Genomic DNA, 16,670 nt, shown 5'->3' with positions numbered 1-16,670 from the left:
GGGGGATCAGGGTAGTTTTAGAGCCAGAGGTGGGAGTCAGGGTATCCCTGCCCCTAAAACTAATCCCCAACCTTTCTCCAGCCCCACTTACATGACCGCGCCCTTACCCTATCCTGAGTCTTTTTTCCTCTGCCTTAACCACGCGTCTTCGTTGTTCAGGACACGCGTGGTTAAGGCAAAAACAGTGTTGTTGTTCATGAAAGTGTTGTTCCGCTTTCTTGGACAACGCACCTCATTGTTTGAGTCGTGGTTAAGGCTGTTTTCCCCTCTGCACTTACACTCATTTTGTTAATATGGTGTGGCCTCAAACATGCCCTTCGGAGGTGCACTTCCCCCTTCTGTTCTACCACTTCTTTCTCCACTACCACCTCCTCAATCAACCCCACCCTGCCTCAACACTCACTAGAGGGATCCCCACATTCCTCGTATTGCCTGGCAACCCTGGGAGGAATATGACTTGGACCCCAAAACAGCCCCCCTCCTCCATTAAGTGGAGATGCATCTCTTCTAAAGTAAGGTGATTTCCTGGTGAAGACTCGTTCCAAATCAGGAAGAACATTCATATTCTTGAGCATGCTAAAGGGCATGTTAAAATTAGCTCCCAGCACCTTTAAAGAGCCAATGTGCTTTGAGAAAAAATACAACCTTCTCCCACCAACACAATGTACATCTGGAATCACATACTACCAGACTCCTTAGGCGTGCACAACATGCAAGTGGGCCTGCGCTCAGGCCTTGCGCTATGCACCCCCGCCCAACAAGGAAACCAATAAGCTGGCCTCTGCCAGGAAAAGGGCAGCGGTTTGGGGTACCACCCAGTGGAGGGTAGCCAGCTCTGTGGGCCTTCTCTTCCTCTATGACAGGGCAGTGTGCAGAGATGCAAGGACTAGTCAAGCATCTTCTGGAGGAATTCTGGAAGAATGGCGGGGAGAGAGAGTCTCGGAGGTAAGATTATCACCAGTACCACCATCCGCTATGTCCTGGACACCACGGACACGGCTTCCCATGGGAGTTTGGGTCAATACAAGCATCCTTATTAGATCCCATGCTTGGCTCTGTATTTCAGGCTTCAAACCGGAGTTCCAAAAGCATCTCATCAACCTGCCCTTCGAATGGGAACATCTATTCAGATCAAGATGGAGGGAAAACTGAAGAATAACACCAACATTGTCAAATCTGTGGGTACCCTTCAGACCGTATCCACCTGGGGATTTTTAGAGGAAAACAGACTAGGTATGGCCCCCAAAGCTGCTTCCCTTGTGGCAAGCATACCACAGGCAACAATACTCTTTCCGCAGTAGGCTGCAAGAGGGTACATCAGGGCAGGAGTAGAGGTGGCTCCAGTAACATTAAGGGGGCATGCACCCTCAAACTCTAACGTTCTACTGCTCCCCAACCCTCTCCCCCTCCCCCAACTGTAAGAATAGAAAAGGTAGAAGTAGAAAGGTAATGTGTTGCAGAAATGACAATCTAATGTAGAGCTAGTCTCTTTTGGACATTGGTGAATGATAATGGCATCTTCGGCTAGAATTCTTCTAGGTTGCAATGTTATGGTACTGAAGAAAGCAGAGAACCTGCTCAGCCCCTAATGAGACCACACTACAAAAGAAGGAGAAAGTCCCTAGAGGATTATATCTTAACAAACTGAGTTCAGTTTTGGAGCCAGCACTAAACTGTACCTTCTTTGCCCTTATACTGGGTATTGACTTCATCAATAGAGAATAATCCAGTTTAGTAAATTCAGCTTCAACGTAGACCGCTAGTGTGCTTGGATGATCACATTTCAAAAGGGCAAGTTCTTCATCTTCTGAAATATATATCTTCCCCTATAGGGATTTTGAACTTGACTACAGTCCAAACCGCTCAACAGAATTACACCAAACTCAGCAGAAAGCTAGATTTTGGGCCATAAAGCTTGCCTTTTGTGATTTGGTGTAGATCCGTTCAGTAGTTTTAGAACTATTAAAGTTCCCCTGCCACCCCTCCCCCCACCCACCCACCTGCATGGACTCACATGAGCACTGGGTACCACCACCTTCTCGGGGCTTGATTTAATGGAGGAGGGCTGCACAGACCACCCTACTTGGGCTGTTGGAAGCCTGGAGACAACTACCTCCCCGGGGCTAAAGGAAAATTCCTGCAGGGGGCTGCACTGATTCTCCCCTCCCCTGCCCCCTGTTCACTGAATCACCAGCTCCGCATGGCCCGCCATGCAATCAAAGCAGGGGGGGCCATGCTCCTGTTATCTCCTAAGATGCTCTCTTTGACACCAAGGCCGACTGAGACCGTGGGGGCATCCAGGTTCCCACCACGGTCCCCAGCAGTAGTGACTGGGTGTCCTCAGGGGCACCCAGGTCAAATTGCTGGGCCCCAGGGTATGAGGTCCCTGGGGCTGAAATTGGCAAGAGCAGTGAGGCTGCACAGATCCACTTCTGGAAAGGACAAATGACCCTTACTCCTGGTCTTGGCGAAGGCAAAGCAAGTGTGTTTACTGGGCGTTTCCATATTGAAAAACAATCTGAAATCCTTCATGGAGGTAAATGCATCTTTCATCTAATGGAGCGCAATCAGACATTCTCACACCCACTCTCATACCCACATAGACTCTCTCACACCCAGACAGACAGTCTCATAGTCACTCTTATACCCAGAGAAACAGGCCCTGTGGCCTACTCCCGCTGCGCATGGCCAAAGACCATGTGCAGTGTGGGATTGGGTAGTTAGGGGGGTTTGCTGCAGGGGCTGGCCACAGGCTGAAGGGCATGCTCAGCGATGGTTGGATTAACGTATAGTGATGAAGATTACTTTATGTTAAAAAAACATAGAAATTCACTGAAAAATCAAAGGTTACATGGCCATTATAGTTAGGAAATAGAATACAAAAAAACCTTAGAAATTCACTTAAAAAAGCAAAGGTTACAGGCACATTATAGTTCGGTTTTGAATTTACCCGCACAAAACCATAGAAATTCAGCAGTTGTAGTTAGTTATTTTAAGGAACTATACTCACGGCCTAAGGTAAATGCACTGCTAATTATCCCAGATATTACAACACATATGACAACTTTTATAACATCAATAAAAATATCTATGAAACATTAGAAGTCTAATTGTTGAAGAAAAAAGAATGCATCGCAGGGGAGAGAGTTATAGTAAGGTATAGTAATAATATCTTACTTTACCTTAAAAACAAATCTTTGAAATTGACAGAAAAAAACAAGGATTAAAGTAATGTTGTAATAAGGTGATCATTTCAGTGACAGTGTAACATTATAAAATCACTTAAATTCACCAGTTAAAGTTTTCTTTAGTAAGTATAACTTGTGCCCCAAAATAACTGTAAATCATGCCCTCTATGCACACTCATGCCATCAATGATGTCAGTTCAGTTTTTGCCAGTAATGCTATCAAAAATGTCTCAGATCGTGTTATGAGTAATGTAATATGTCGTAATTAGCAGTGCATGGCAAGGGTACAAGTTATAGTTACTTTAGGGCACAAGAGTTTAGTGGGTAGGGTATTCCTATTCTGCCCTCATATCTTTTTTTAAATAGTCTCAGGATTGGGGGAGTAAGTCACAAAGGGCCAGATGTGTCAAAGGGTTTTGCCCATTTTGTGTCTATGAGAAAATGTGTTTGTACATATGGCCCTAAGTCCTATATTGGCTGCTTTAATATTTCATTTCATGTGGTGGTCAGCCATTCAGAGCACTCGCTCCCACAGAAATGCGTTCCAGTAAAAGCAAGATGGAGGCCCAAGGGGAAAAAGCGCCCTAGGCCAATCAGAGCACTCTTCTTGTTTCAAGCTGGGTTTGAGGGACTTTTGTAAGAGTTCTTCAAACCCAGCTGTCCAGATATACAAATATTTTATATCCTTAATTCTCACTTCTAAAGCAATTTAAACCAAATCACAAAAGCATACTTTCCAGATCACGATATAGCTTCCTGCCAAATTTGGCGTAATTTTGTTCAGCAGTTTTTGCTGTAGTGCTGTTCAAAAACGTCTATGGAAAATGCATTGGGATTTTGTGTTTTATCCCCCCCTTTTACTCTGCCCCCGCTTGGTGGATCACCCCCAAACTGCATGCAGTCACTAGGAAAAAATGGGAACCATTTTGGAACGTTTCATACTGGCAAAGTTAATAGCAGAACAAAAAAGGCATTTCTTTTGGTAAAGCAGGTCTATCTAGAACTACCCAGGAGTGACAGATGCCCAGGGGGTATATTTATATACTTATTTTAACTAGAAAAAAAGTGACAGGTTAAAGTGATGTTATAGTTAGGTGACAATGTCAGTTGCAATGTAAGATTTTAAACTAAAATGCTACTGAAGATCACATGTTATAGTTAACTGAAGTAACTATAAATCTCAGCCCCTCCAGCTTTAGGAATGCTTAAAAATATCAGATTTTCCTGGTGGCGTGTTCTATAGAACTCATGAAACATAGAGTTTATTTCTGGGGAGCTGCTGCACTCCCTGCAACCCCTCAAACACTTTGCTGGTGGTGCTCATGCACAGTATCTCCCTGCAGTAAAAATATACCTAAATTATCCATTTCATTTTTGGAGCCGTGAATAATAAATGAGCGATTCGAGCTGCTCATTATTCTTTCCCCACTGTTCTTTTTTGTTCTAATTTTTATGTGCTTTTTTGTGGGTGTTCCTTTTCCAACCAGGACGTCCTCAGCATTCTTTATTGTTGGGGCCTGTTGGGGGAGGGGGGGGAGGAGGAGGCAGTAGCCTAGAACTTCTGCTGACCTGCCAGCTCCCATCAAGCAGCCCCTTCCATGGGGCCGTGGAGGAGCTGGCCTCAGTTTTTTTATTTATGTATCATTATTTTTTTTATAAATTGGGTGCACCAGTCCCATAGAAGCACCCACCAACATTTTTAACATTGTGGGCTGTGGGGGGAGGCCCATTTCCCCCCGCGGCCCTGCCAGCTCTGCTGGCAACACCCATCCCTGGGTGCCAGCAGGATCCAGTTCATTTACTGTGCTCCCGCCTGGAGGGAGCAGCTTTTTTTTCTGCTTCCCAGTAGATTTAGGGCAGGGAATTAAATGTTAATTAACTGCCTATACTCTCCCTGGCACGGAATAAATCAGTGGTCCCCTGGACACTAGTTCTCTTTGGGCCCCCGGGGATGGGGTTCCTGGGGCAGGGAGTGGGGAGGTGCATAACCTCCCTTCACAAAAGTTCAAGTCAGCCCCGGTTGCTCAGGTCCCAGTGGCTTAAAATATGGCACAAGGAGGGGGCAGCACGCCCATCCCCATAAAACTGAAAGCCCCCCAGAAGGACTCATGGGTTGGTAAGAGAAGTAGATACAATGGACAGAGCAGTGTGAAGAATACATGTCACATTTAGTTCTATGGCTACGTTACTTTGATTGTTTCCTCCTTTGGAATGGAGATCAGGCAGCACATTTTGTTGCAATACTCAGAGAAAATACCATAAACTTGAGCAAAGGCACAATTGAATATTTGATACTGGAAATAGAAGCTACAGATTGTAGATTTGCAACTGCACTATTAAGATAAGCCACTGGTAGCAACAGTGTACTGCATGCAGGTAGCACAGACAACCAACCCCCATTCCCCACTTAAGTGGCAGATCCTACATGGTAAGTTCTTTGACAATGCAGTTCATATGTGACCATTCAAGTAGACAAGGCCAATATTATCCCTCAAATTAAGGCGGTATAAGGTTGGCTTTAAAAGCCTTTCTTATTTCTATCAAGGAAAGGCTAGTGCAGGTATTCATCGACAACACCATCATTATGTGGTATTACAAAAAACAGGGTGAGGTGGGTTTGTGGACCCTTTATCAAGAGGTCCTGTGCCTCTGAACATGGCTATAACATTGGAACATTTCCCTGGTGGTTAAACACCTGGAGGGCTGTCTGAACACCAGGGCAGACAAACTTAGCTCTGTTGCCCAGAGTTCTCAAGAAGATAGGAACAACCGGGCTCAAGTCATTCTTGTGGCTCTGGATTGGGCTTAGAGAGCGTGGTATCCTGATCTTCTGAGCATGAGCATCGGTCCTCCGATTAGGCTGCCCCTTTGAGAGGATCTTCTGTCACAGCAGCAGGAGAAGATTCTACACCTGAACCTGCACACCTTGTGTGAAGCTTGAGCGGTTTCACAGCTTTCATTCTTCCCCTTAAAGTCTGTGACCTTATTTTGGCAGCCAGGCCTCCCTCCACCAAGACAGTGTACACCTGCTGTTGGGACAAACTTGTGGCATGGTGTGCATCCAAACAGATTGACCCCCCTTTCTGCACCCTTATGTCAGGTTCTACTGTTGGGTTTTTTTGGGGCCCAGAAAGGCTTCGCTCTGTGCACTGTTAAAGGTTACATATCTGCCATGTCAGCATTTTTACGGGCCCTGTATCATCCTTCAAGTCACCAGTTGTGACTAGGTTCCTGAAAAGGCTACAACATATGTTTCCCCTTTAGGCAATTCGTTATGCCCCTTATGCCCCAATGGGATCCTAACCTCGTTCTTACCTTCTTCATGTGTGGCTCCCTTAAAGCCTTTACAAACTGCTCATTATGCTTATTGACACTCAAAACAGCTTTTCTAGTTGCCATAACATCAGCCAGGACGGACAGTGAGCTGCAGGCTCCCTCTACCCAACCTCATTATTCCACCTTTCCCAAGACAAGCTGGTTCTGCAGACTTGTGCCTCTTTCCTACGGAAGGTTGTCATACCCTTTAATGTAGGTTACAGCATCACCTTCCTACCTTCTTTACTCCGCCTCACCTGCCCAGAGGTACGACACTACCATCTAGATAACAAAAGAGCATGCTCGTTCCGCATAGACTGCACATGAGAGTTCTGGCTGAATGATCATCCCTTTGTAGGATATGTTGGGGGCTAAGAAATGGAGGCAATGCAGAAATGGACCATCTCACAGTGGAACACTCTTAGAGATTGAAGAGCATATCAGTTGGAGATGGTGTCCAAGTTGTCAGAACAACCCCCCAACATTTTCGGGGAAGAACAAGCTCAGGCTGCAGTTTCCATTGCTGACTCTGATTCAGACCGAGACTCGTATGGGGACAGCCAATCTATTCCACCGGTGCAATACATGAGTAAATCAGCCCCTTCCCATTACCTGAAGACAACCAAAAAGAGATCAACACTGGTCTTGGGTCCACCACTGCTTGACGGCCATGGTTGGATTCGAAAAACACATGTGGATGACCAACACTAGGGTTCGGCCTGAAAAAGACCAAAGTGCATTTGGTGTCGACCGAACAGCGTGCCACACCTGTTTCTGGATCAAGTCAAAAAGTGGAGACTTCCACCTCCCGACATTCTCGGCCCGACTAAAACGATCGGTCTCCAAACTTACGGAGCTGAAACCTGTGGGTGGAAAATATGCTAAAACTACAGAGGAATCTTCGAAAATAAGGCCCATATTAGAAGTAATGGATGCTAAACAGCGCAGAATCCAGATGCATAAAGACACTGGAAGGATGATTTCTTCTCCTCCTCCTACAACGAAGAGAAAGTTAACTTTCCAAGAGACTCTAGAATCTGGGCTTCCACCTGCTAAGATATTTAAGCATAAGGAGAAACCAAAGGCACTACAACAGTCTTCATCACCACATTTTCCATTACTTCCTGCTTCACCACCACCAGATACTCCACCACCTTCACCTACACAATTTTCTCCACAATTCCCTATCTCTACACATGGGTATGATTTAGGTGATACTCATTACAACATAGATCCATGGGATGTATATGATTCAGACCCTATACCGTCCAGTGATCCTTATTCATACCTGGCTAGGCCATCTCCACCTGAAGATACTACTGCCTACAATCAGATCATAGCTAGGGCAGCTGCATATCACAACATACAGTTGCATACAGATCCCATAGAGGATGATTTTTTTATTCAGCACGTTAACATCTACTCACAAAGAGTACCAATGCCTTCCCATGCTCCCAGGCATGCCTAAACATGCAGACGACATTTTCAAAGAGCCAGTGAAGTCTAGGGTTATTACACCAATGGAAGACAAAAAATACAAACCAACGCCTTCAGAGCCACTTTATATTACACAACCATTGCTACCTGACTCTGTAGTTGTCAGTGCAGAGAGGAAAAGGGTAAATAGCCAATCCACAGGGGATGCTCCTCCCCAGGCAAGGAGAGCTTTAAGTTTGATGCAGCGGGGAAGCTAGTAGCAGCTCAATCTCATTGGGATGAGATAGAGTTGTTGTTACAGGACCTTCCGCCAGAACACCAGAAAAGGGCATAGCAGATAGCTACGGAGGGACAGGCTATCTCTAACAACCAAATTAGATCTGCCTTAGATGCAGCAGACACAGCAGCAAGGGGTATTAACACCAGTGTGACTATTAGAAAGCATGCATGGTTAAGAGCTTCAGGGGTCAACCCTGAAATACTACAGGCAGTACTCAATATGCCTTTTGATAAGCAACACTTATCTGGCCCAGAAGTAGATACCACCAAAGAGAAACTAAAGAAAGACTCTTATACAGATAAGGCTATGGGTGCCCTTTACACTACTCCTGCTCAGGGAACTTTTTGTAGGCCCCAGTTTAGAGGTCGTTTTAAACCATCAACCTCAGAGGCGTCCACATTCCAACAAAGCAAGGACAACAACTTTACACCTGAGGTTCTTTCAGAGGTTCCTACAAGGCAAACAACTTTAGAGGTAGAGGTAAATCTACCACCACAAGAGGTTCCTCCACCTCAACTAAACAGTTACTTTCTGCACATCCGACACAGTATACATCTCCTGTGGGAGGAAGACTGGAAAATGTCTACCAACAATGGCACAACATTACAACAGATCAATGGGTGTTGTCAATTATCCACAATGGTTATTGCCTAGAACTCGTTTCTACTTCACCAAACATTCCCCCTGGCACACACAGGCTTTCTCTGGAACACCTACATTTATTAAAACAAGAGGTGCAATCACTTCTACTCAAGGGTGCAATAGAGATGGTACCTATATCCCAACAAAGGGCAGGAGTATGTTCTCTATACTTCCTTATACCAAAAAAGGATGGCACTCTCAGACCAATCCTGGATCTCAAACCCATCAATCCGTACATCCTGTCAGAGCATTTCCACATGGTCACTCTTCAGGAAGTCATTCCCGTGCTACAAAAACAAGACTACATGACAGAATTGGATCTAAAAGATGCTTACTTCCACATTCCCATACATCCAGCACATCGCAAAATTCTAAGATTTGTGATAGCAGGCAAGCACTACCAGTTCAAAGTACTACCCTTTGGAGTAACAACAGCATCAAGGGTATTCACCAAATGCCTCGTAGAGGTTGCAGCATACCTCAGAAGGCAACAGATACATGTCTTTCCCAAACCGGACGACTGGCTCATAAAAGCCAGCACCATTCAAACCTGTCATCAGCACACACAGTAGGTACCCTACTCAGCCTAGGGTTCACAATAAATTACCCCAAATCTCATCTACAACCAGTGCAAATACAAACGTATCTAGGAGCAATTCTGAACACCCAATCAGCATTGGCGTACCCAAACCCACAGAGAATTCAAGCTTTCCACAATCTCATATCTCAACTACAATACAATTACACTTACACAGTAAGGTTTATCAAGAAACCCTATGGGAATGATGGCAGTACCCAATGCACGTCTAAACATGAGATTCCTACAACCGTGTTTCTCGCAGCAATGGTCTAAGGTACAGGGTCAACTTTACGATCTAGTGTTGTTGGCCCGCCAAACTTAAAACTCTCTGTTATGGTGGAATCACACCAACTTATCAAAAGGGTGGCCATTTCATGACCCTATGCCCCAGACTTGTGGAGAAGTGTGGCACAATGGTTTTAGCGGCAGACCCTGAGGCAGAGATCTGGCTCAAGACCAGGGTTCAAGTCCCGCTTCGGCAGGTCTTGGGCTCAATTCCCTTGGACCAGATAATTCTCGCATCGGTGCCTAATCTAATTAATGGGTCCCACTCTGCAACTCTGGGCAATAGCTTGCTTAATCTCCACAACGGCCCCAACAGCGCTTGGATGCCTGGCTTCACCCTGGGGGTGCCCAGGAGTGGGCACCTCACAGGGGAAAGCCAGGAGGGGTTCCATAGCGGTATGAGTACAGCGCCTTGAGACCCTAACGGGTGAGTAGTGCGCTATACAAGTGCAAAATTTACATTTACAGACCATAATCACAACCGGTGCATCAATGATAGGTTGGGGAGCCCATCTCAGCAACCTTACCATAAAAGGGGAGTGGAACTAAACCATTTGGTATTGCTAACAGTGTTCCTAGCACTCAAAGCTTTCCAGCCACAGATCACACACAAAACACTGTTGATAAAGACAGACATAATTATCCCAATGTATTATCTGCAAAAACAGTGGGGGTGGGACACTAGCACAGACAATTTGGAAATGGTCAATTCACAATCACATTCCACTACTAGCAGAGTATATCCCAGGGATACAGAACCAACTAGCAAACCTCTTAAGCAGGACGCAGCAACACATACACAAATAGGAGATTCACCCACAAGTGATTCAACAGTACTTCCAAAGCGTCAGTACAGGATATTGTCTGTTATTTGCTTCATTTACAAAAAGCAAATCTTGCATACTCCTATATTAGAATTCATTTAACAGCAATGGCTGCTTGCTTACAAAACAGACAGCATATGTCTCTGTTTAGGATTCCTGTCACAAAAGCTTTTATGGAAGGCCTTAAAAGAATGATTACACCTAGAGCTCCACCAGCTCCTGCCTGGAATCTTAACATCGTGCTCACAAGGCTTATGGGTCCACCATTTGAACACATGCATTCTTACACTCTTCAATTTCTCTCATGGAAGGTTGCTATCCTAGTAGCAATTACTTCCTTAAAGAGAGTTAGTGAAATTCAGGCATTCACCCTAGAGGAACCCTTCTTCTAGATTCACAAAAATAAAATAGTACTTATGTCATGGAGACCAGATCCTCGGGGGCCTGCGTACGTTCCCAACATGTCCACCACTAGACAGCTCCAAAACTCTGATAGAAATATCACAGAGCCTGAGAGAGTCCAAGCGGGGGGAAAGGGGATTAGGAAGGGAACAGCTGGGAAGGAGACCTGTAGGAAGCAAAAGGTTAAACAACACAATAGTAGGATATTATCACATTGATTTTCACTAGACTATGATTCTAAGCGTTGTCATGCTGGAACCATGGATAACTTAAGAAAGGACTATAACTAGACCTCAAGAAGTCTGGGCACCTGGAAAGGAATCAAGAATGATTAATACAATGTTTCATATGAACTTTTCATGAAATGTGACATACTGACTAGGAATATAAGAACCTTCTAGAATAATGTTTCAGAACAAACATTGCATCTTTACATGAGGACAAAAGGTAATCTGAAACATTCCCTGGAAAACAATATGAATTGTACTAAGGACTTAATATGCACAAAGAATGTAACATCTTGAATTTTGCACCTTTGCAGAAAATTCAAAGGCCCTGGAATAATTGTGTGTACTTTAGGAAACACTACACATCAAAGTTTGAATTGCCATAAAATGATCGTGCACACTAGATTTAAATGCGGGAAATGAATCGCGCACACTGCCGATTCCAACAAGTATATGCAGATGCCATGAAATGATTGCGCACTCTGTAAGCGATCTGAACATCAAAGTTTAAATGCGGGAAAGAATCAGCACACTTCTGATTACAACAAGAATATGCAAATGCCATGAAATGATCACACACTCTGTAAACGATCTGAACATCAAGGTTTAAATGCGAGAATGAATCGCGCACACTGCTGATTCAAACAAGAAAATGCCAATGCCATGAAATGATCGCGCAAGCCTTTGCCGATCTGAACACCACGAGCTGCATCAGAGCAATGCTTCGCGTACTCTGAAAGTTTCACTAGTAGGCCCCAAAACTCAAGAGTCTCTTAGAATGGGGTCTGGGGCCCAGCCCAACCTCCGTCTTACCACCCTGCTCAAGGATCACCAAAAGAATGCGGGGCAGGCCTGGAACGTCAAGGTAGGCCTCTGGAACAGGAGCTCAGGAAAATGCTGCTGCTCTGCACCGGGACCTCTGAATAGTGAGCACATGGAGCTGGGCTGGCTCCCTTATATAGAGTCTGGTCCAGCCCACAACCACACCCAGTCATGCTGCAGAGAAAGCTTTTGGAAGTTCCTAGAAAGGGACCACACCCTAGCACACTCAGTAAGTCTGCAGCAGTACCTTGCATAAGAACAGTTATTGCAAACATCATGAATAGTGTTTTTCAAGGTTAAAGTCTGCAAAGCAAAAGGTTAACGTACTGCATATAAACACAATGCATGAATTATGCTCTTGCATAAAGGCTGGGTTTTTGCATTTTAGTCGCCTGTAGAGCGCGCACTGCCCTGAGGTTGACAATTTAGGACAAACCCAAAATTCCTACCTAAAGTAGTTTCACCATTTCACATCAGTCAGTCAGTGGAATTACCAGTCTTCTTTCCACAGCCAGATTCAGTTGCTGAGCTCTTCACACTCTTGATGTCAAAAAGCACTTGTGTATTATGTAGATAAAACAAAAGATTTCAGGAAATCTAAACATCTTTTTGTGGCTTGTCAACAACCTCATAAGGGTAATCCTATTTCAAAACGGGGATTAGCCAGATGTATAGTAAAGTGTATTTAAACTTGCTATCTTAAAGCTAAAAGACAGCTATTAGTAACTCCTAAAGCACATTCTACTAGAAAGAAAGGAGCTTCAATGACATTGTTAGGAAATATAACAATGGCAGATATATGCAAAGCAGCCATGGAGGTCATCAAACAGGCTAGAAAACCTACTACAAGACATTGCTACGCAAATAAATGGAAAAGATTTGTTTATTACTGTCATAATAATCAAATCCAACCATTACACGCATCCGCAAAAAACATTGTAAGCTACTTACTACACTTACAAAAGTCTAAGTTAGCTTTTTCATCCATTAAAATACATTTCACAGCAATTTCGGCCTATCTGTAAATTACACATTCAACTTCACTATTCAGAATCCCAGTCATAAAAGCATTTATGGAGGGTCTAAAAAGGATTATTCCACCAAGAACACCACCAGTTCCTTCGCAGAACCTCAATATTGTATTAACACGACTCATGGGTCCACCATTTGAACCCATGCACTCTTGTGAGATACAATACTTAACCTGGAAAGTAGCCTTCCTAATAGCTATCACATCTCTCAGAAGAGTAAGTGAAATACATGCCTTTACCATACAAGAACCCTTTATACAAATACACAAACATAAAGTGGTTCTACGTACAAATCCCAAATTTTTGCCAAGTCATATCACCGTTCCACTTAAATCAAACAGTGGAACTCCCAGTGTTCTTTCCAGAACCAGACTCTGTAGCTGAAAGAGCATTACATACATTAGACATAAAAAGAGCACTAATGTATTACATTGAGAGAACCAAACAAATTCGCAAAACAATTGTTTGTAGCTGTCCAAAAACCTCATGCAGGGAATCCAATATCCAAACAAGGCATTTCCAGATGGATAGTTAAGTGTATTCAAACCTGTTATATGAAAGCAAAGAGAGAACTGCCTATTACACCAAAGGCACACTCCACTAGAAACAAAGGTGCCACCATGGCCTTTCTAGGAAATATACCAATGACAGAAATCTGTAAGGCAGCCACATGGTCTACCCCTCATACATTCACTAAACATTACTGCGTGGATGTGTTAACAACACAACAAGCCACAGTAGGACAAGCAGTATTAAGAACATTATTTCAAACAACTTCAACTCCTACAGGCTAAACCACCGCTTATGGGGAGATAACTGCTTACTAGTCTATGCACAAGCATGTGTATCTGCAGCTACACATGCCATTGAACGGAAAATGTCACTTACCCAGTGTACATCTGTTTGTGGCATGAGACGCTGCAGATTCAACTTGTAACACTCCGAGCCCAACACTAGATGGCAGGATAATGCACAGCATGTGAATCTGCAGCGTCTCATGCCACGAACAGATGTACACTGGGTAAGTGACATTTTATATATATATATATATATATATATATATATATATATATATATATGTTCGGTGGCGCAGGTAGGTACCTACACTTAGCAATAGGCCACAAACCTCCACTATGTCCAGTCAGGGTCTCAATAAATTGATCCCAGCTCAACCCTTGGTAGCCCGGAAACTAGTAGTTAACCTTAACTTAGGAGACAGGTGTGCAAAGCATTTAATGATCACAAAACAGTAAATAACTAAAACCCAAAACACAATCAAAATCCAACACCAATTTATAAAAAATAGATTATATTTTTATTATTACAAAATGACAAAAACCCACTGGAGATATGAATTTTAAAAGATGAAGGGGGTCATTACAACATTGGCGGGCGGCTACCGCCACCCGCCAAGCTGTAACCGCCATGCGGCCGCCAATACGGCTGCACTCCCGCAGTGCCCATTACAACATCCCCGCTGGGCCGGCGGACGCAAACCTAGTTTACGCCCGCCGGCCCAGCAGGGATGCAGCCGCAACATAGGAGCCGGCTCCTAATGGAGCCGGCGGTGTTGCGGCCATGCGACGGGTGCAGTTGCACCCGTTGCGCCTTTCACTGTCTGCTACGCAGAGAGTGAAAAGCGGCACAGGGCCCTGTTAGGGGGCCCCTGCTCTCCCCTTACCGCCAGCCTCTTCCTGGCGGTGCAAACCGCCAGAAACAGGCTGGCGGTAGGGAAGTCATAATCCCCAGGGCAGCGCTGCCCTGGCGGATTATCACCGCCGGGGCTAAAACGGCGGGAAACCGGCGGTGCGACCGCGGCGCTACCGCCGCAGTCGAAATACGGGTCTCCGTACCGCCAGCCTGTTGCCGGTACGGGTCGTAATGACCCCCTAAATTTTTTACTAGCGCATAGAAAACAAAAGCGCCACTTGGGACATCTTGTTGCATTTGACTGAGGCAAAGTCCAAATTTGAGGCCGACAGTGATGGAGCCCTTCTCGGCTACAGTGAGCAGGAGGCCTTGGTTAAAGTTTTACCTTCTGACTTAATCTTTTTCTTGAAGATTTTCTGGACCGGGAAAAAGTCACCTGTTGAAGCCGACCTCCATGGAGCCCTCTTCGGAAACTCATCACAGGAAACCTCAGTCAAGGATTCTTTGTTTGGACTTACACAATTTTTCAGGGCGGAAATCTTCATCCTGGACCATGTTCAAAAATTGAAGCTGACCTCCCTGGAGCCCTCCTTGGATCCATTGGGCGGGAAGCCTCGGTCAACATTTTACGTTCAGACTCAAAACCTTTTTTGAAGCCTTTTCTCGCCGATGACAGACGACCCTCCACAGCAAGCCGATTTTAATGCGACATCGTTGTATTGCCTTTCCACAAGCCCCTGATGAAATCCTGGAAGTCTGGGGCTCTGCAGCTTGTCAGCAGGACGAACCGGCAAGTCAGGTCTGGTCAGTCCATTTATGAAGCTTTTTTCAGAGTTGCTCCAAACTTCTCCAAACTTCTGGATTTTCTTCCTGAAGTTATTATAAGGTTCTTCAGATGTCCACAACTCACCCCAAGGTACCAGGCGCTCTGAGCTGCTCCTTGGGGGTTAGGACTCCAGCTCCCAGAATGCACTTGGTTCAAATCCAAAAATGATCACTCGTCAGTTGTTTCAGGGCTTGATGGAGTGAACTTGGTCAGCTATTTTCTACCTGTAGCATACAGGGACTCCCTTCTTGAAGCAGTAGAAGACAGGCAGAGTCCTTTTCCTGGTGAAGTCCATGTGTGCAGCTGGTGCAGTTCTTCTGTGTGCAGTGTCCAGGTGCAGGCCAGGGGTCCAACAGGGCAGTCCTTCCTCCTGATTTGTTCCAGTAGGGATCTGAGGTGGGGGGTGCAGCTCTGCCAATTTTATCCTTGCTCCTGGGGTGGAAAGCAGGAGGGGCTCTGTCCAATCACGTGCAGGCCACTACCCTCTTGAGTGACCACTTCCTGGGAAGTGTAGCAAAAATCAAGCCCAGGGAGCAACATACCTCCATAATCCAAGATGGCAGAAATTCAATCTTGAAGTTTATATCTGTCTGAGCTCACCCACTGGTGTGGCTAAGTGTCCCTTAATACACCCCTTTCTTAATCTAATCATCGGATACCTGGTTGTCTGGGTTTGCAGGAAATGAGGGAGGTACAATTGCTGTCCCAAATGTCCTTCCTTCCTTTGAAGACCAGTTTGGCTGCTCTCCTCCATCCTGTGCTACCTTCTGCTGAGGCAGATCTCCTCCCATCCGATGCATCCTTTTATTTCAGCCCAGGCCACTTAACACCTCATCAAGGCAGACTGGCTCAGGCTGCCAGAGGCTGACCAGTCAGAGAAGGGCACTACAGGGCTGAAGTTGGTAACTTTTAGCAAGAGCTCTAAAACCCTTTCTAGGTACAAGTTATGTTAAATTCAAGAGTGGCAAGTTGTTGGATTTATTATAGCCTTTAATTAAATACTAAACATGCCATATTTAGCGCCTTCCTATGGAAAATAAGACTTTATTTTAAAATAAAGTCTCTCCATGTTAGCCTATGGAGTTCATTCACTACAATTGGCAAAAACGAAGTTAGCTATTTTTCCCTCACCAATGCTTAAAAACATCTTTTATAAAGTCC

General features: G+C 44.8%; 1 protein-coding gene across 3 annotated transcripts in view; it reads left to right on the top strand.

The window, feature by feature from the left end:
• TRAPPC8 (trafficking protein particle complex subunit 8) overlaps window positions 1-16,670 on the top strand; it is a 1,010,076-nt gene that overhangs the window by 881,939 nt on the left and 111,467 nt on the right. The gene's annotated exons all lie outside the window — the stretch shown is intronic.

This window comes from Pleurodeles waltl, chromosome 2_2 (assembly GCF_031143425.1).
Source record: "Pleurodeles waltl isolate 20211129_DDA chromosome 2_2, aPleWal1.hap1.20221129, whole genome shotgun sequence".
NCBI classification, from domain to species: Eukaryota; Metazoa; Chordata; class Amphibia; order Caudata; family Salamandridae; genus Pleurodeles; species Pleurodeles waltl.
Note: the sequence above shows the minus strand (reverse complement) of the source record. Positions and strands in the feature narration are given on the sequence as shown.